This window comes from Mus pahari, chromosome 13 (genome assembly GCF_900095145.1).
Source record: "Mus pahari chromosome 13, PAHARI_EIJ_v1.1, whole genome shotgun sequence".
Lineage (NCBI taxonomy): Eukaryota > Metazoa > Chordata > Mammalia > Rodentia > Muridae > Mus > Mus pahari.
The window spans coordinates 36252120-36271858 of NC_034602.1; the positions used below are offsets into that span (position 1 = coordinate 36252120).

The window sequence follows — 19739 nt, forward strand, 5'->3', positions numbered from 1 at the left end:
AGGTCCTTGGGTACTTTCTCTAGCTCCTCCATTGGGGACCCTGTGTTCCATCCAATAGCTGACTGTGAGCATCCACTTCTGTGTTTGCCAGGCACTGGGATAGCCTCACAAGAGGCCACTATATCAGGGTCCCGGAACAAAATACCCATGAAAGGATATAGGTACAGAGACAAAATTTAGAGCTAAGATGAATGGTGCTCTTTACTTGAGGGCCTGTGACACAGCCAGCCCTGCACCCGTGCTGTGGTAACATCACCCTCATTTTTCAGTACGAAAAGGTAAAAGACTTGCCTAAGGACCTTTCGGTATTATGCACATGCACATGTATGCATGTGTGTGCATGTGCATGTGCTTTTGGAGGCCAGAGGACAACTTGAATATTGCTTCTCAGAAGACATCCACTTTTCTTTTCTTTGAGAAAGGGTCTCTCGTTGGCCTAAGGAGGCTAGAGAGGCTGCTCACTGCACTCCAAGCATCCGTCTCTGCCTCCTCCGCATCAGGATTTCATGAACACACCATCATGCTCACTCAACATCATTTCCAGATTTTTAAACATGGGTGGATGCCAGAGTTAGAACTCAGGTCCCCTTGTATGCATGGCAGGCACATCACCAACTAAGACATCTCTCCAACCCATGAACTAAGTTTTTGCACTCAGGTCTGTCTCCAAAAGTAGCCACATACTTTCTACTCTGCCCCCCACAGTCTCTCAGAAGAAATACCTTATGTTTTGTTTAGCACTGCAGAACTCTGGTCTTAGCTAATCCTTCAGTAACTAACTCCAATTGAAATGAAATATTTTATTATTTTGTTTTATGTGTATAGATGTTTTGCCCAGATGTATGTCTGTGCACCAGGGGCATGCCTGGTGCCTCTGGAGCCACTGGGTAACCTGGTATTGGAGTTTCAAACAGGTATATGCTGATATAAATGGAACCCGGGTCCTCTAGAAGAACAGCCAGTGTTTGTGACCACTGGGCCATCTCCATAGTTTCTAAAATACACTTAAGTGGAGCTTTTCTATCAATATAAAGTCTCTACTTAGTGTGGTAAGAAGCATCCAAAATGGCTTATTACCCTGCCTCCTAGCTCACCTGTATGATGGCAGATGGATGACCCATTCCTATGGAAGAGAGTACAAAAAGATAAAGGATATTATCCCATGCACAGTTGGAAAAGAGACCAAATTCTCATCCACTCTTCTGTCTTCTGCCTGTAACTCAGGAGAAGAAACTACCTCCTAACTAATGAACAGCTAACTCACAGAAAAGCATCAGCCTGGTGCAGCTTTGAGCCTCTGCATTCTACCAGTAATGCAAAGGCAGGGCTGATACCGTCGCCCTCAAACACATTGCTACCAGATGGTCTCAGACAAAACTCAAGAGCAGTCATTAAAACACTGTTTGCTAGCTAATGGCCAACATCCTCCAAATAGCTTATCCCCTCAAATTTGAGAATAAAAATTTTTTAGAGTACTGTGGGTTTTCTACATAAACATATTTACATAAGATTTTATGGAGTAATGTATATTTTGTTCCATTCTGAACTCTAGTTTGACATTAACCTAGTTTGGCATCAACTTGCTTACCAAGGCATTCCATCAGTTTCCGGGATCACTGCTGTTTCCTTGTACACTCTACAATAAATAGATCATGTTTCTGTGTGTGAATTTAGAGGATGTTGTGTCTTTAATTCATTCCCCAAATGTAGGTATGGAAAGCTGAAGTCCCATTTAACAGTGCTGGGAGGCAAAGCTTAATGGGAGGCATTAGGTCATGTGGACTCCTCTGCATTGAGTGTATTGATGCCCTCTACACAGGGTCTCCTTGTGATCAGTTCTGTTGTACATATGTGTTCATATCCTGTTGCTTTCTAAACAAGAGGAAACATCATCAAGGCCCTCCCTTATGAGAGTAGGGCTCTTTGATCCAGCCTCCAGAACTTAATGTCCGTTACTTGTAAATTGTCCAATCTCCAGTATTCTGTCATAGCAGTACCAAGGGTATTGACATGGGAGCTTTAAGTTTCTACTTCTTGAGCACCCTCCTTGTCAGCTTTATGCCTTCTACCCTCCTCCATAAACCCCACTCTTGTCATCACCCAGCCCTTGGTTCCTAAGGCAGACCTATACTAACTAAGGTCTGAAGAATCTGAGTCCATTTCCATTAATGAATTATATCAAGCCGTCTTATTACCTACCAAAGAATTGCAACTTCATATAATTCCAGTGTAATCAGGAGATGTAATATAAAACTCTTTTTTTAAAGATTTATTTATTATTATTCATAAGTACACTGTAGCTGTCAAAACTCTTGCTTCTTAAGGAATTTGCATACCATGTCCTTGAATACACCGTCTATTTGTTTTACATTTACCCCTGAGGTCAAGCATGAACACTCTCCTAATGGACTTTTTAACTCCATTCAAGATGTACACTTTACTTTCAGCTTTAATACCCAGCAGGTAAAATGCTGATGCCTAGTAAAATCATCTCCAGATCACTAGAAAGTTCTTCATTATATCAGAATCTGGGTGTTACTGAGGGCTAATGATTGTCCTTCTGCCTTCTTACATAGCAAGGGAAAGTCCTCTTTCCTCTGCCTGCCTTCTTCCAACTCTCTAGGATATCCATTTATGGGAAGAATGTTTCTGTATGCTCTGTAAAGTTAAGGTAGGGGTGTGTGTGTGTGTGTGTGTGTGTGTGTGTGCTCCCTTGACACAGAATCCAGGCTTGACCCCAGGTTTCAAATGACCTCCACATCTCCCATCATAATGTTTACTTTTCTTGTTACTATGATACAAGTATCTTGACAGAAGCAACTCACAGTTCAAGAGGACAGTGAGTCATGACTGTGAAGTCAAGACAGCAGGAGCCGGAAGCAGCAGGTCACTGTGCATCTACAGTCAGGAAAGAGAGAGCAACAGTTGCTTATGCTCAACTAGCTTTCTCCCTTTTGCTCAGTCCAGGACCCAAGTCCAGGGAACAGGGCCCACTTTTACAGTTTGTTTTCCTACCTCAATCATCCTAACCAAGATCATCCTTCACAGATGTTCTTGTAAGCTTATCCCAGAGGTGGTTCCAGATCCTGTTTGGATGATAATCTATATACATGTCAAATCCATCTCCAAGTCCTGAGGTACGGAGACTACTTAATGGCTTGCCCTGAAAAAAAAAAAAAAGTAAGGCAGGGGGAGACCAGAGGAGAGAAGGAAGGAGGGAGGGAAGGAGGGAGGAAGGGAGGGAGGGAGGGAGGGTCTCAAATGGAAAATCAGATGTTTCTCGGGGTATCCCTAACTACCACTCAGGATACTGTCTGGCACCCACAGTACAGGGGATATATTAAGCTCTGTGACTCAAAGATCCAATTTCTAATAATGCTAAATTTGCACCAACAATCTCGCTAGAAAAAAAAAAACCAACTAAGATATTCAGTGTCTTAAAATGTTTCTAGCAAAGCTTGTTTTCATCTATATTAGAGTTTTGTGTTTTTTTTTTCCCTTTCCTAGTTAACTAAAACTAATCATAAACTAAGAGCCTGGAATTAAGATCTTTTTGTATGCCAGCCTTAGTCCTGACTTCCCTGCTTTGTGACAATGCATAACTCTATTTAACCTGTCTGAGCTGCTGCTGTTCCTCCTTGAAAACGGGCCCAATGTCTACCTATCATCCTGGCTCACTAGAGCATTGATACACTATGTAAGGAAGAGTGTGTAAGCTGGGGAGTAAAACCACAAATGAGTTATTGCCAGGAGCCTCATCCTTAAGGCAAATGGGATAACTTCCCCTTGACTCCTTTACTATGGTGGCTTTCTTCCCTCTGAACAAATTAACACTTAATTTAATAAATACAAACAAAATACAAGTAAGAGAAAGCCAGCATATCAGGGGCTCAGGAAGAGACTTGCGTAAGTGTGTAAACATGTCAAGGACGCTAACTGCAGCCAAGCTGGACATGATTCCATGACCACGCGGGCACCATGACAAGCACATTCCAGGTTGCCTGGCCTTGACTTGCTTTCATTATGTCATGTGCATTTACCCCCAGTCTCACTTGCTATGGTTTCATGGTAGATCAGCTGCTTTCAGCAGTCATCCCTGGCCTGAGAAGATTAAATAGCAAGCTCCATAAGTAAATCATTTATGTTTTAAGTTATACACCGTTCAGAGTAGTGTAGTAAACCTCACAGCATCTTGTACTCTCCTCCCTGGGACATGGATCTGTCCTTTCTCCACAGTATCCCTTCCATGTGTACCACCTATGTCCTACTCACTTGGTAGCCTTTCCAGTAACCAAGCTGAGCCTTCTGACTTCGTCGTGTACACCTTCACATAACCCTATTTTACTTGATACTGATCCCAGAGTGCCCATATTTATTATAGTTTAATTTTTTTTTAAATTGTGGCTTATTACTATTAATGTCTCCAACCTCCTATTATACCTAATGTATCACTTAAACTATGTATTGATACATTATAACTAATGTATCATTTATACTATCATATATATATGTATTATAGCTTTAAAAAGCTATAGTAAACAGAGGTCAGTCCTATATGAGGTTTTGGGTGTTCGAATGTTATCTCCATAGAGAAAAGAGCATATGCATGTCTGGTTTGGGATGTCTTGTGCTTGCTATTTGCATATACAACTCAACTCCTTCACTGTTGCTTCTATCCATGAAAGATAATATAACCACTTCTCAAAACTACAATATCAGTAGGACACCAGCTTATTTCTGGGTAATGTTCTGAGTTAGCAACCACAGTTATGTACCTACAGGCATAAACAGCAGGAGCCAAACGCAAATACATATGTACAGGGAAGACCCCAGGGAATAGGGACCTCATGTTTAGCACACATGTGTGCACTCGTGCACACACACATACACACACACACATACACACACACAAACACACAAATGCACACATACAAATGCGCACACAAAAAACCCAAATGTATACAACACATGCACACACACAAATACATGCGCGCAAATACTTGTGATATGCTTGGCCTGCAGAAACAGCACTTTTATATGGTTCAGCTCACTAGTATATAGAAATATTTTAAAGTTCCATTTTACTGTTATGTGAGAAATCTCAGGAGCCCTTGCCACCCAACATCGAGTTCTGATTTAGCATGTACACATAAGCAGATGTTCCCGGCAGCAGCGTATGCTGCAGCATACACTCACCCCGCAGACAGTGCAATGGTCTGTAAAGCCCCTTCATATTCCACGACACCAGTCTACGGCTCACATTATACATCTGCCCCTGTAGGACCCAAAGCCTTATGACCGTCAGAAGTAACAACCACATAAATGAATACATAATTTGTTGGCCAATGGAGCTAGTATCTTCACATCTTTGGTCATAAGTCTCAGAGGGTTACATGTAAAATATATTTCACTGCCCGGTCCCAAAAGGCTACACGGTGGAGCCTACGATCAGATGATCCTATCATCTGTTCTTGGCCACATCAGTCTCTATACCCCTTAGCTCCTCTGCAGCGACTCAGCTCCCTCTTTTCTGCTCCTTAACCAGGCTGCTGTCTGACAGCTGCCTCCTCCACTCCTTTCTCCCTGCTCTCTTCTTTGAACTGTGCCTGTGTTTCATTTTTCTGCTTTCTGTTTACCCATCTTGTCATCCTGCATTCTCTCCAAGTGCTCTCCCCTTTTGCGTTTCCTCACACCCCGTCTAATCTGAACTAATCTCTCTCTCTCTTTCTCTCTCTCTCTCTCTCTCTCTCTCTCTCTCTCTCTCTTCATTTTTATTTGTGCATATGACTCCTTCAGTTTCTATGTCCCTAGATAACTGGGGTTTCTAGCAAACATTCCATAAATACTAGCGGGTCCTTTTGTATGCGATTTTAGGTGAAGGGAAAGAAGTATGCAAAATAAACAACTGAAGTGGAAACATAAAAATCAGAGCCATGAAAAGGAGGAAAATAAAATATGTGACCCGAAAGGATCAGTCTAGTTAGAATGATTGACCATGAAATTCTGCTTCCTGGCAGCCCACCAGTGAATTTTTAGACCCACACATTCTCCGGCTCGTGGAGGGTGATGAGCCCAAGGAGAGGAAATGAATTCTCTTTTTGCCTTGACCCAGCCCTGCTTTTGGAGCACATATTATTCCCCATAACTCCATTTTGTTTTCAACAATCCATTAATCTTTCACTGCACACCCAGAGCTTCGTTGTGTTAAAGCCTCATTCACATCCTGTTTGGAAGGTTGTTCTATATGGTAAATACCAGGCTTCTGATGAAGGCCATTTATGTGGATGTTGTTGCTATGGTCTTGGGAAAGGAAACTTGTTAAGTCTTGGTTAGTGAGCTTCCTGGACACAGGTGCCAGCTGCAGGGGGTTGGCTTAAGGCAGAAAGAACCAGATAGGGAAAGGATGACAGCTCTTCAAATTCTTTTCCATTTTTCTTCAAAGGCATCCAGTGCTTTACCCTTCCTTTCCTCTTGCCTATCACCTGCACTCCCTGAGACCCATTTCAGGTTAAATATCTTATTCCCCAGGAGACTCACTCTCAGACTTTACTGCAAATGCCTTGGTACTTAATCTAAAAAAGCCTTCAAGATAAGGGCTGGCTCTAAAGGTGAGTTCAGCTCTTGTGTTTTCTAGCTGGCCTCAATGGTCAATGGGTTTTTCATCTGCTTCTCTTTGTAAAGAAAACAAGGATGGGGGGATTCATTAGACACACGATAGGGATGAAGTCGACAAGCATAGGAGTAACAAGCAACCCAGATCCCTGCTTGGTTTGAGCCACATGCACATCACTCTCCCAACAATATCCTAAACGGTATCCTAGCCACATGGGATGGCACCTGCATTGACCTGCAAGCCTTCCTTCTCCAAAGCAATGTAGTCATGCTATAGCCCCGCCCTGAACAACACCACTTAATAAAACTAATTCCTTTTGTAGCCTAAACACATCCTGATACTAAGGGTAGTGGGACAAGCCAACCTAGACTGGTTTAGGCTGCATGTGCAGGAAGGAAAACTCTATCCTCAACATAAACATTTGGAGAGAAAAAACTCTATTTACCATCTTATGCCTATGCATAATTTGCATATGATTAAATATGCATATTTTTACAATATTAAAATCAGATGCATCATAGGAAAAACATATCCAATGGCTTACATAACTCAGACCTACCAGTTAAAACAGAAATCATCCATTCTCTGCCCCCCAACCACTAACCCTTCCTCCTGGAGCCACACAAAGAAACCCCTGGCAGTAACCATGGGCCCTGAGGAAGGAATTGTGCTTGAAGCACTCTCACTCTTTGTCCTGTCTGTACTTTCACATCACTTCGGAATGAAATCCTTCTATCCTGTGTGCTTGTGTGTGCTTCTTTGGTTCTTTAACAAGATGCCGAGGACCTGCAAACACACAGTCTAGACAGAGACAATGGGTAACAGGGTTTCAATCAATATAGGAAGGTTCTGTGTAAATAAACCATAGCTACTGTTAAAATCCTGTCTTCACCTTTAAGAATGGACTAGAATGGAAACCATTAATTAGCAAGCAGGTTGTGGACTGAATTGTGGCACATCGGCTTCTCTTCCCTTCCTTCTTTTATCCTTCCCTTTTTTCCTCTCTTCTTCTCTTCTTTTTTCTTCTCCTTCTAATGCCCCTGGTGTGAACACACATTTAATGGGCATCCTACTTAAACACAACCTGGGTAGATTTCATGGCAACAATTCCAACTGTAAACTGACTACATTGTAAAACCTTCCCCTTTCTCTACACAAGACAATATTCTGAGCCTGACTGAGGTGACACCCTGAAAGAGGTTGAGGTGCCTGTGAGAGGAAAAAGCATGCGTAACAGTATTGTGTACTTTAAGAATGTGGGCATTGCAAGCATAGTCTCAATCCTGGCCGCACCTTAACTATGAGTAAGGGAGCTGCAGAAAAGCCCTAAAGTGCAGGCTTTCCCCACAGCCATTCCATCAGAGCTCTGGGGGCGGCACTGAGGCGTGCATAATTTTTAGAGCTCCCCCAGTGACTTTAAAGGGCAGTCGTTATGAAGAATCATCAATTTAAGGAGTGTGTTAGCCAATGGTGTGGAAAGCCTCTGAGTTCCCAAGACTTTGTGTCTCTCCCTGGATTTGACAGCACTGATTGATTATACTTTAGCCCCTGCAGAACCTTCCTAGGAACTTTGAAGAAAGGGAAGCTAGACTGTGGAAGGAAGACCACAAAATGCCTACAGGAAGGATATCCTTCCTACAACAACAACAACAACAACAACAACAACAACAAAATGATGGACATGAGGGAATGGCCCTAGAGGAATTAACAAAAATAACATAATTCACTTTCAGAATACAATTAATTTTTTAGAATAGGCAGGACCTAAGCATTTTTGAACCAGGATAAGTCAAACCAAATCACATTAAGTTTACTAGTTAAACTTTTTTAAATAGTGAGAAGCTATTTGACTTCATCCAATAGATTTATCAGAGGGTCATGACCAAGTGGCTTCTGTCCACAGCACCTTGTTGTATATTTCTTTTTCATTACTGTTTATGAAACTGGTCAAATGTGCCACTTCATCACCTCTCCTTATCTTCACGATTATTCCGTGAAGTGCTTCCCTTCCATTTTACACATAAGGACAAACTTCAGATGAGACAATAGGACCCACGGAGCACAGGAGTTTGCCTAAAGTCAGAAAGAAGCCAAACTAAGACTCAAGTCCAGGTCATTATGAACCTCTAAAGCCCACTGTCTTTGACCCTGATAGTCTGGATGTAAAACACAGCTTCAATTCCTGAAAAACTGGGTGTTCATTTTATAACCTGGAAAAAAAAATTGACAACTGTGCCCCAAAGGCTGTGCCAAACGCCAGAGACTCAGAATAAAAGAGAAACATATCCCCAAGGCTATAGCTATCTTTTCAGATCCAAATCATTTCAAAGAAAAGTGGAAGGGTGTGAGGCCTTTGCTATCAATGCCACAGATGCCCAGGGTGTTGGTAGAGGAGCAGCCAGAATAGAAATTGCCCCTAACTGCCACTAATCAGGAAATGTCCTTCCCTCAGCTCTGGACAGCCAGGCTTCGATAGGAATGACTGCTCCAAACACCATTCATCTCTACCATCTGCTCCTTCCTCCTCCCTGGACAAGCACTCCTTGCTGGCTTCTGCCGAAGCATCATGTGTGCCAGCTCATTTGGCCATCCCCTCTTGAGGAAACCCAGTCTCCACAGTCTTTGATTGCTCTGAAAACTGATTAACGTCCATTTGCAAGCCACAGTCTCCTGCTAATGCCTCCAGGTGTCTGTGATCCACAGAGCTTTGATTTCTGGTCTATTAACTTAGAAGAGAATTAAACCTAATAAAAATATAGCATTAGCTCCAGATAGCCACATAATGCAGGGCAGCAAGATGCTCTCCTCTGGCCTGTAAAATGCCGAGATTTGTGCGCGTTCTCCTCTGCAATGAGAAGAATGAGCAAAATGTCACTTCCCCCTCATGAGAAAGGCTGATGCAATATCCCCTTGAAGGAGTAAATGGCACTTTATATTGTCTTAATAAACACACACACACACACACACACACACACACACACACACAATTTAATGCTACATTTAAAGGGGGAGACTGGGTTGCAACTTCATTCCAGAACAAATTTAGGTTCCTCGAGAATAAATCTCTTAATAAGACTATAAGTTGGCTTGTTTCGTTTGGATAGAAAAAAAGTCACCATGTCCAATAAAGCACTTATTTCCTTTCCAGCTCACATTTTCTTTTCTTTTCTTTTCTTTTTTTTTCAAAAATTATTCTAACAAGATTTTGAAAGAAGGCATGTTTTACATCCATAAATACAGCCGTCTCTGATAGAACACATGACTCAGACCAAATTGGTTCAGGGAGTTTATGGCAATTTGGTCATGGCTGCTGTCCAGGATATTCACAGTTTATTGCGACAGTTATAAGGAGATTGGGGAAAGTAGGTACGGGCTCAGCATTCTGCCTGGAGTGGGACCTCAGCTCTAACTGGATGCTGGACTAGTATTGCCCCCCACTATTAGCCTCCAGAGTTGTTTATCATCACTTCTTACCTAAAAAGAAGCTGAGGGAGATGAATAGACAACATGACCAATACATGCTTGAGATTGCTGTATTGAGCTGCACCTCCCTAGTGTTTCAAGTTGTGTTGGAATCCCTACACGAATACATCTTGGAAGAGGTAACAACATCCAAGCGAGAAAAAAAATCTCTAAGCTCCACCTCTGTAGGCCAACATCCCCTGTGAGTGTCAAGCGTTCATAAGGCACATCCCAGTATTCACAGCCAGTGTACCAGGTTTCAGTGACCTTGCCCACAGTTGGTTGTGAGTGAAGCTTTTGCAGAAGAGACTGGTGTGTGAATTTAATCTCCATCAAACCCAGATGAGCAGCTAGGGGAAAAAAATGAGGGAAAGGAGTCCCAGGAGAAAAGGGTGCACGGGGTTCTAAAGGAACAAGAAAAACCACATATATCATTAGGAACAAGGAAGGAAAGACTTGCCTATGGTATCTTCCCTGAAGGCCAAGTAGCTCTGCTTAGTCAGAAAGGAATGTCCTGGAAGAAAGATCGTTAGATGAAAGAAAGAGATTAGAAAAAGGATTTGAACTGTGAAAGGATGGAAATGGAGGGGAGGTGATTCTGACTTTCTTCTGAAAGGAATTGGAAGCCATCAAAGGCTCTGGTGTGAGGGAGAGACATGTGCGAAGCAGAGTTTGGGAAGATTAAACCACTGCAGTGCAGGAGGGGAGGTACTGCAGTCTGGGGCCAGATGGGGGCCTTCCCTGTCATTCAAGGCTCTCTGGAGGTCAGAGCCAGGTGAGGCTCTGAGTTCTTTCAGCTCTGCTGAGCTCTGCTTTGGGCTCAGGAAAGACCGGAGGATGAGCCAATGGCCCAGAGCTTGGCAAAATGTGCTTCATGCTGAAGGGTCTAAGTGCCCTTGGCCTTTGATGTGGAAATGTCATCAGGATATTGAGTAAATTCCAGAAGGTCTTCCGGGGGAGAACACGCAATAAGGAGGCCCCACACAATACACATGTGGACCTCGGTGAGCAGAGAGATGCCAATGAGGGGAGAAAGCAGACTGGAGGAAAAATGAGATCTTTCACCCAATGCGGTAGGACATAAATTTAAATTATGGGTCCCAGTGCAGAAACAATACGTGAAGCCTCACTTGAATACAACTAGTGCTTGAGGAATGGTTTTCCACAGTCATTCTGCCTTACCGTCTGAGTACTCACACAGGCACATGAGGCTCTGGTGAATTCTACAGTGCAATCTACAGAGACTAAGGCAGCAGGGGCATCCTAGCCAGGACTCGAATCTGGAAGCAAAAGGTTCTTTCACATTGCTTAGCAGTTATACAAATTCAAGGATGCTATGCTAGGGAACAAGAATTCAACTTGCTGTCACTCTTAGCCATGTGACCTTGGGCAAGTCTGCTCATTACTGAATAGGAATAGAAAGACAAGGGTTCAGTCTTGACAGCATCTTGCTCAAAACAAGGAGGTGGCCTAGGAGTGAACGGGGTCAGATAGCCATGTAGACAGAGCCAGGCAGGAAAAGCAAATGAATCTCGTAGGATTCCCGAGAATTCAGAGCTCACTAGGTACTTGCCTTACTTGTATGCTCATGAACAAGGGAGCCACATCAGATAATTCATAAACACCTAGACCAGTTGAGAAAGACCAGAGAATGAAAAAAGAAAGGTTTACTGTGGCTTATCAAAATAAAATAAAATAAAATAAAATGAGCTCCATATTTTACTTATGCCCAGGGCCAATATTATGTTGCTGATCCCAGAAGTGAGAGTGAGGAGTCCCTACCAATATGATGGGCAGAGATGAGTAAAAGTAGATTGATGTTAACAACATTTGAGTGACGGATGAGTCTCCCTTACAGAGAACTCCGTAGGACATTGTGAGACTCACAGTACCCCAGTTCCTTTCTGCCTCCCAACTCGACGGGACAATCTCAGGTACCTCTGGGAAAGTACCACAGTCTCATGGCTGTACTAAACCCACCTGCAGAGAATACTAGACCCCTGAAACAAATGCCGGTATAAGAAACTGAATTGTGGAATTCAACAATAAATCTCGGCAGGGAAGAAACTTTACAGGTTGTCATTCAAACTTCTAAAAAGCCTTGACAGAATATCTGGTCCCTCCTTGAGAAGTCTTGTTGGCAAGTCATCACTTTTAGAGTCTGCTCTCTAGGTCCAGATATCCTGTTAATGCAGGCTTCCATCCCTTCCAAAGGATGAGTCTTTGCCCAGGAACATCCTCAAAGTGCATGACAAGGCCAGTTAAGAAGTAATACCCTCTCCCAGACTCTGAAGGGAAAGGGAAAGAAAAAGATGGACACCCTATATAAAGCTGGGAGGCCAGGTGTCAGTCCCACCTCCAGGCACAGGCTGATATAGCTGGCCGTATCTTCCCCCATTCAAGCATCCCTAATGTCCTCTGTGCCAACGGCCCTAATGTCCTGAGGTTTGGCCTAATCTGTCAAAGTTCTGACGGGCCTGACAGTAATGGCCTGCCTATGGAAACTGCCTTCAGAGGCCTCCACTTGGACAATCTTGAGTAACCAGGGCTTTGAGTCTGCAACGGATAATCAGGCATTGAGAGTTCTTCTCTGAGGGCAAGGGTAACCCATAAGTCTTTTAAACTGTTGTTAGGTGTGCTTGCAGCTGTAGAATCTGTGAGTAATGAGGACTATTTACAAACCATGTCCTTACCACACTACCAGACACAGTCGGCTCTCACGGCCCACTACAGGTGTGTATACAAAATCATCCATAATGCTGAACTAGCTGTACTGAGCCACTGATGGACTACAGCTGCGGGGAAGTCTAGGGCTCTGCTCCTGACAGTCTTCATGGCAGTCTCAGAAACTGATCACTCTACAACTGCATCTTTCTTGCGTTTATGTTTAGATCACCTTTTCCATGAACTGTTGAATCATTAACATTAAACTTCGTGCCAAGAGCACTGGAGCTTGCTCATGCATGATGTTTGCCTGACACACAGTTTGCTCTGTAATACACAGCCTTCTTGCACCTAGGAATACTAGAGAGGAAACTAGCTATGTCTTTTTTGTGGGTGTTGATTTTATTTATTTCTATTTTAAGTGGATGAGGGTTTGCATACATGTATATATGTGCACTTTGTGCTCTTAACTTCTGAGCCTTCTCTCCAACTGTTGAATGTTAACTTCTTTCTAGCTTGGTTTTGCTTTGGTTCGTTTTCTTTTGAGAACTCATTATGTAACTGAGGATGACTTTGAACTTCTGACCCTCCTGCTTCTACCTTCTTAACGGTGGAATTACAAGAATGTGCCTCGACACCCAATTAATACTGTACTCACAATAGAACCAGGGCTTCCTACACGAAAGCATGCTACCTCCTGAGCTACATCCCCAGCCCTGTTTCCCTGTTTTTTCTACTTTCTTTTTCATGAATTTAGAGCTTTATTGTAGAAGAGAGAGAGAGAGAGAGAGAGAGAGAGAGAGAGAGAGAGAGANGAGAAGAGAAGAGAAGAGAAGAGAAGAGAAGAGAAGAGAAGAGAAGAGAAGAGAAGAGAAGAGAAGAGAAGAGAAGAGAAGAGAAGAGAAGTAGAAGCAGGCCAAATGGAAAGAGAGGAATAGGGAGGGGGAGAAGGAGGGCAAGAAATGTTTTTTCTATTTTTAATTGATACATGATAATCTGATAATTCTGAATGCTGGCCAGGGAACCATAAGGAACGGTGGGTGGAGATTTGATATTTCCAAACAGGTAGACAACACACACTGAACACAATAGAGTCACTAACAGGTGTATTACTTCAAACACTTGTCATTTCTTCATGTTGGAAGACACTCAAAACTTTCTTTTATAGCTTTTTCTGAAACATAACTATTATCTACAGTTGTCCTACTGATCTACAGACTACTATAATGTAACTCTCTAACCTGAATATGCTTTACCATATAGCCAGTGCCCCTCGCCCTGTCCCATCTCTACCCTTCCCAGTTCCCATCACCACCATTCCAATCTCTACCTCATTGGATCAATGTTTTTTTTCTTCCACATGTGAGGAAGAACATGCCACAGTTGTCTTTCTGCTTTTTGCTTTTGTCATGTAGCATATTGTCCTCGCAAACATGCAAATCCGACTGTCTGGAACTGCTACAAATTGGTCTTAGTTCTGTGTTTGGGAATGACATGGAGAAGGCAGCCATCTTTCCACAGATCAGCCTTTCAGACACTTGAAGATGCTGCAGGTTCCCTCCTTTAAGACAACAGCTTCTGACATCCAGCATCCTACTCTGATCTCTCCTTACAACCTCCCCAATTTCAACATATTGGTCACTTTCTTCAGGCATGTTCTAATCCATCAAATGAATGATCATCTCACGCAGAGGCTCTAGAGTACCATTAGTAACATGGGTCTCTTGTGTGCACAGCAAATTAATTAACAGAACCTTCCTGCGGACAGATTTCTCAACATCTATGCGACTACTTTTTAAAAGGAGACTCTTCCCATGTCTCATAGTTAATTCTAAATCAAAGCACTGAGATGATTCAGGAAGTAATTCTTAGGAACCACCTGGTATACGGAGAGAACTCACTCTAACAAGTTGTCTACCAACTTCCATGAGTACACTGTCTTAGTTAGAGTTTTACTGCTGTGAACAAACACCATGACCAAGGCAACCCTTATAAGGATTTATAAGGGAACCCTTATAAGGGGTATTTAATTGGGGCTGGCTTACAGGTTCAGAGGTTCAGTCCATTATAATCAAGGCAGGAGCATGGCAGCATCCAGGCAGGCATGGGGCAGGAGGAGCTGAGAGTTTTACATCTTCATCTGAAGGCTGCTAGCAGAATGCTGACTTCCAGACAGCTAGGATGAGATTCTTAAAGCCCATGCCCATAGTGACATACCTTCTCCAACAAGATCACACCTTCTTATAGTGCCACTCCCTGGGCCAAGCATATACAAACCATCACACACACACACACACACACACACACACACACACACACACCATGACATGCGTGCATCTGTGCATGCACACACACATATACACACATACACATACACACACATGCACAAACGCATGCATGCACGCTCACACTAACTAAAATAAATAAATAAATAAAACAATAATATACATCCACACACTAAAGTTAATTTTGTTATAAGAATGTTCATTATGGAGATTTTTATTGCTCCAACATGTGGATATAATTAAGGCATCAAAAATTACAGTACTAAAGAATTTATGCCACATCAATATAACCACTAAATACTTTGTAGACATGAAAGATGGTGTCAGAAAGTCTGTATTGAACTACATAGGTATCTGTAGAGTCATAGAGAACTACATAGAAGAATGAGCAAAATCCAATTACATTTCAATTAAAATAGCCATGTACTCATGATATATAGAGAAAACTATTCCCCACAGGCTAATAGTAGCTGTCTGTATTAGCCAATTTTATTGCTGTGACAAATACATACATACATACATACATACATACATACATACATATATACACAGGTTCAAACAGTAGAGACTCATTTTAGCTCATGGTATCAGAGGGTCACTTCAGTCCCTGGGAGACAAGCCCCACCACTCTGTCCCTGATATAGTAAAGCAGACCCTCATAGCGGCAAGCTGTGGCAATACCAACTGGCTCAGAGTGTGGCCAGAAACAGAGAGAAAGAGAAGGGTGGGCGACACCTTTCAGGTTGTCCCAGGGACCTATTTCCTCCAAGTAGGCTCCACCTCCTTCTATTTGCCATCTGCCAAATAGATGCCAAAGCAGCACCACACTGGGTATCATTCTCCAAACCATAAGCTGGTGGGAGATACATCATATTCATACCATACACTCTCTGTGGTTCATTTAATCGAAAGTATTTCTTTTTGTTTCTTGTTTTTTTTCATTCAATAAGCAACTTTATTCAGAATAAGAAAAAGTAAGCCGTTGCTAGTTTTCTGTTCCTCTCAGGATAGAGAGCAACACCCTGGCATGAGGCTTGGGACTGGCCATGACTTCTCCTTACGCTATCACTTTCCACTTCATCCCAACACATCACCCCAAATCCCCAACATTCTACCCCTGCTGTTCCCCTGTCACAGGCTAATGATTTTCTCCTATCAGAACTAGGTTAAGAAGCTAGCTTGGGAGCTGGGCAGATGGCCTGCAAACTAAAGCTTTGGTCACACAAGCACGAGCACCCGACTCTGATCCCCAGCACCCATTTAAAAAATTGGTCGGCGTAGTAGCCACATGCAACCCCAGTGCTCCTGAGGCAGAGAAGGGAGAGCCCACGGCAAGCTACGTAACCCGACCAGCCAACTCAGTCATCTCCGGGCTCAGCGTAAGAACCTGCCCCACTCATGGAAAAGCAGGGAGCAACCAAGAAAGGAACCCAACATCAGCCTCTTGCCTCTACATGGACACAAGAATATGAATGCTCGTGTGTGTGTGTGTGTGTGTGTGTGTGTGTGTGTATACCACACACATGCAAACAAAAACAAATTACATCTGAAAAACTGTTCTCAATTACATGAATAGCGAGAAGGCAATAACTATCCAAGGTTGTGTGTGCCTAAGCTCAGTCTCTGTCTCTCCAGGACCAGGATGTACAACACCACTTTTCTATCTTTGTGCTATATTCTTACCAAAGACAAATCACTTACAACTCTATCTGGGAGAAAACATAGTCTGAAGTATAGTCACTTCTACTGTCATGTCTACAAATAGTAAAAATGATTCCAGATATCTGTTCTTCCCTTTGAGAGAATGACCCTGGCTCTTCAGAGCAATGGTGTAGCCAAATATTAAAGTCTGGTTTGCAAACATATACCCAGCATAGTCAGAATCATGAATATGGTCTACTGTGTTTCATTATAAGAATTTAATATTGAATTACAAAACCCAAATGGCATAAATAAATTCCAGATGTCCTCCCAAATCCCTAAATCTCACATTAGACTAGAAAGAGACATCGCTGTGTATGAATGGCTACATTTAGTTCCCTGAAAAGCCCCCAAAGATCCTCAGCCATCCCTCAAGCTTCTCCCGAGAAAATATTTGAACTCTTGAGCTCTTGCAGATCACAGCCCAGCTGTCTGACATGTGCGCTGCCTTTCTTTCTCCCCAGAAGGGACAACATCACCATGGTAAAGTACAGAGAGTAGGGGCCAGGCTGCCTGGGTTCCCCTGCAGTGGGATAGCTTTGGGCAAGTTCCACCATCTCCTCCTTTGTCATGTGAGAATGAACACAGTGCCCACACATCATGGCTCTCCTACCATGGCTGACCACACAGGCAAAGCAGCTGTGCTTGTTACTAAGAAATGCATGGCATGGGAGGTCCTCCAGGGCAGGGAGAGTTCATGCTTCTCTCTCATCCCAGATGAACAGACATTACATTTCGATTGCAGATAGTCTCCTTTTACAAAAGACTAATGAACTAACTTCTGGTCATAAACAGTCCTAAACCTGGCCAAGCCCAGAGTTCCCCTACGGGACACAGTACTCCTGATCTGAATGCTTGAGCCGTGTCATTCCACCCAGTGTCAGATGTGCAGAAACTGAACCACAGATGCTCTGTCCTCAAACGGATTGTGGGAATTGCTTCCATCTCCAACAAACTTAAAGATCAACTCTATGAAATTCCAAGGTGTTCACTGCTCAACAGCTCTTCGTTTTCTTCCTTCTTAACCCTGTGACCTCACCAGTAATTGGCATCTGTGTTTACAAGAACCAATTACAACTATAAAAGGTCCCCATTACTGACCCGCAACAGAGCGTTTGCAGCCAGTATACCCTTCAGCGGCTCAGTTCACACCTCCAGAGTGTTCGTGGGTGCCAGATGGCAACTGCATCCCGTGCTAGTTCGTGCTTGGCTTGCCTTTCACCTCTGAATAGTAACAAAGTGTGCACGACTTCAGTGTTTACACACTGCTTTCACATGCAACCCCTTGCTCACTCCTCCTACTCATCGGTGTGAGTAGGTTTTTATCATCATCATCATCATCATCATCATCATCATCATCACCATCTGACCACATTATAATGTATAAAACTGAAACATGAGAAGATGAGAACCCTTGTACCAAATCACCAGCCAGTAAGGAATTTAGTAGGACTTGGAACCTGGATTCCTTGCCTTTAAAATTTGTGCTCCCCCCCCCCCACCTCCAATAAACATCACTGATCAAATTCTAGGATGAGCAACTGTAAAGTTTAAGTAGTCGTCAGCTGCATCTCTTTGCTGGATGTTTTTTGTTTGGGTGAGGTTCTGGTTTTCCTGTTTTGTCTGACGTTTCTGTGATTGGTGATATCAAGCACAGGCATCCTTCAGCAAGGTGGAGCTGTCCTTGGAGGCTATGACTGTGTCCTGGAGAGAGAAAGAGAGAGAGAGAGAGAGAGAGAGAGAGAGTTTTAATTGGTGTTTTGCTAGAGCAGAGTTCTGCTCTAATAGCCAAATGATGCCTCATCTAAAGAGAAAAATGAACTATTCCAGAGAATTTGTTCACAAAGGAGCCAAATCTTTTGCAACAATGAAGTATTATACACAACTCTGAAAGTATTCCTTAATGAGTTTAGGATGGAAAAGCAAAGGAGCGATGTGTCAGTGAGGGAGTGTGTCTGACTGCGTGCAAAAGAAACCAACCTCTGTGGGCTGGCCAAGCAGTTTTTTTGGTTAAACAAAAACAAAAAACAAGTGTGCATATGTCGTCAAGAGGTGATGCAATGGTGTCTGTCTCAGTTTGACCTCCTATAGCAAGACAGCATTGACTCGGTAGCCTAACAAACATTTGATTATCAGTCTTGGACACTTAGTAGTTAATGACCTTTGAATAGGCAGATCTCACATCCATTAATGGCCACATCTAGCCTTCATTCTTGAAATGCTCTTTTCTAGCAAGGAGGGAGAGATCATTGCTCTCATGTTTCTTTTTACAGAGGGCAGCGATCTCATTCATGAGGGCTCCATCTTCATGACTTAATTATGAGCCAAAGTCTGGTCTTCAACCACAAAATGGGAGGCTAAGACTACAACACATGGGCTGTGGGGGAAAGGCCACCAATCTCTACCTTCCTGCACTTCGCTAGCAGTTCCCTGTTACTCCAAACTACAAAGAACCAAATCTGAGCAGACAGCACAGGCTGAGTCTTGCTCCTTTCTGAGCAACCTCTGTTGCTGTGTCAAGCTCCCTAGCGGGTGGGTCACATGGCCTCTGCTGGCCACAAGGCAGTCTGGGAAAGTATGTATGAGCTGTTAATACTGCCTCCCTAAACAAGATCTCTGTAGTAAGAAAGGAGGAGGAAGGAGACATTGAGCGACATACGCGGACCTGCCATTCACTGCAGGTCTGCCGTGTGAAGGGTACAAGTCTAAACAGTCCCAAGAAGAAAGAATATTCTTCTTGTATTAGGCTTCCAGAAAGTGAAATCCAGAGAAACGTAAAATGTGAAGGAAGATGTACTTTTCTTAGAAGACTGTTCTGTGGATTGATTTTTGTAAGACAATGAGTGACTGACCCAGCACACACCTTCAAAAGTGGTGGAGAATGTTCCTTCCTCCTTTGTCTCCTAAATGACATTAGAGACACAGTGTCATGTTAGGCAAGAGGTCTACTATTGAGCTATATATCCAGGACCCCCTTTTTACTGTTTAGAGTTTCACTCTCACTAAGTAGGCCA

The 19739-nt window shown here is 43.1% G+C and overlaps 1 protein-coding gene across 3 annotated transcripts in view; it reads left to right on the forward strand.

Moving 5' to 3' along the window:
- C1qtnf7 (C1q and TNF related 7) overlaps nucleotides 1-19739 on the forward strand; it is a 98382-nt gene that overhangs the window by 6692 nt on the left and 71951 nt on the right. Inside the window, exon 2 of one of the 3 annotated variants that reach the window (XM_029545213.1) lies at nucleotides 3049-3137. The exons of the other annotated variants lie outside the window; for them this stretch is intronic. The gene's annotated coding sequence lies outside the window, so the exon portion shown is untranslated. The remainder of the gene's footprint in view (nucleotides 1-3048; nucleotides 3138-19739) is intronic. 3 annotated transcript variants of the gene reach the window in all.